This window comes from Propithecus coquereli, unplaced genomic scaffold (genome assembly GCF_000956105.1).
Source record: "Propithecus coquereli isolate 6110/MARCELLA unplaced genomic scaffold, Pcoq_1.0 Scaffold14, whole genome shotgun sequence".
NCBI lineage: Eukaryota > Metazoa > Chordata > Mammalia > Primates > Indriidae > Propithecus > Propithecus coquereli.
In genome coordinates, this window is record NW_012138302.1 from 15,681,235 (window position 1) to 15,682,727 (window position 1,493).

Consider the following 1,493-nt stretch of genomic DNA (forward strand, 5'->3'; position numbering starts at 1 on the left):
ATTGTAGAGGCAAAATTTATAATAGGGACACAGGGAACTTTGAGAATCCAGGCAAGATGATGGCTTGGACTAGGCAGTGGAGAAGGACAACTAAAAGTAGATGAATTTGAAATACGTGCCATATACTATCCTAGATACTATAAAATACATTTTCTTATTTAAGCCTCACAACAACCCAATGATGTGGGTATTTTATAGATTTTTTTGCAGTTTTATAACTTTATTTGATGTATCTGACAAATCAGCAGTTAGTTCTCATCCCTGTTGACTGTAGATTTTTGAAAGTGGTAACAGGTACATAGGTAACCAAGGTATAGAGTTTGTTTGGTGAATCTTCATCCTCATTATGTTTTCTGGACAACTGCACATGGATACAGTATGGGATATTCCTTATTCCTTTCGCTCAGACAGCTTTGTTGAGACTGATTTCAATGTGCACATCTGGGATCCCCATCTCCTTCATGGCAAATTTCTGGATTTCTTTGAGTGCTCGAGGGGCACGCTTCTTGAAGCTCATTCCATGGATGCACTTGTGAATGTTGATAGTGTATTCTTGGGTCACCACCTCACTGATGGCAGAACAGCCCTTCTTCTTCTTGCCACACTTCTTTGCAGGAGCCATTCTGCTGGGCTCAAGTTCCACATTTTTAATTTTACAGATTTTAGAGCTGAGGAAGCTGAGGCTCAGAGAGGTTCAGCCTCCATATCACACTTCCCTCTGAATAGCAGTGATCTGCCAAGTAAAGAAACTGATATTCAAAACCCAGAGTAGGTGTCAGGTTGATTTACACAATAAAGCCCTGTCTGAAAGGCTTCAGAAAGAGGTCAATCTAGTTAGGGAACTTCTGTGGTTAAAGGAGATTATGTCAACTAGAGAACTGCAGTTAGTTAGTAAACAATCAGGCCATCAGGACCACTGGATTCCAGTTAGGGTGGAGCTTCTTATAGTGGGAAACTTGAAAAATTTAGGTGCTTACAGAGGTGTAACTGTCGATTGACTGAGTTGGAAAGACTCCTTACAGATGGTTGGATACAAATGTCCCACTTACAGATACGAAAACTGGTAGAAGAAGAGGGGCAAATCTCATTTCTGCTTCTAGGAGGTGCCTGCCAGAAATATAGGCGTCTCTATCTTCCCACATAAACAGCCTCTTAAATCCCCAGAGGTAACCTGCTCCTGAAAAAGTTGAGGAGTTAGCCAGAGTCACCCCCAGGATTCTAGATTCCTATTGCTCCCTCTCTATCGCCTTCCTCCTCCAGGTGCTCTCTTTTCTCTTAAAAGTCACTTTTACCATGTCACGAATTACAGACAAGCAAATTCCAATAAGGCTGAGGCCCTAAATTCTGCCTCTCACTGTTGTACAGCCCTTGCACAGAAGAGATCTTCTCCAGACCTGTTTCCTTCTCTGTACAATGAGGAGACTGAAAATAGTTTCTGAGGGGCTTGCTATTTTTACTCATGTGGGACCAAAACTTATTACTTCCCACGACTC

The 1,493-nt window shown here is 41.9% G+C and overlaps 1 pseudogene; it reads right to left on the reverse strand.

The window, feature by feature from the left end:
- Window positions 1–241: 241 nt before the first annotated feature.
- On the reverse strand, window positions 242–622 carry LOC105806268 (annotated as a pseudogene).
- Between the last annotated feature and the right edge of the window lie 871 nt (window positions 623–1,493).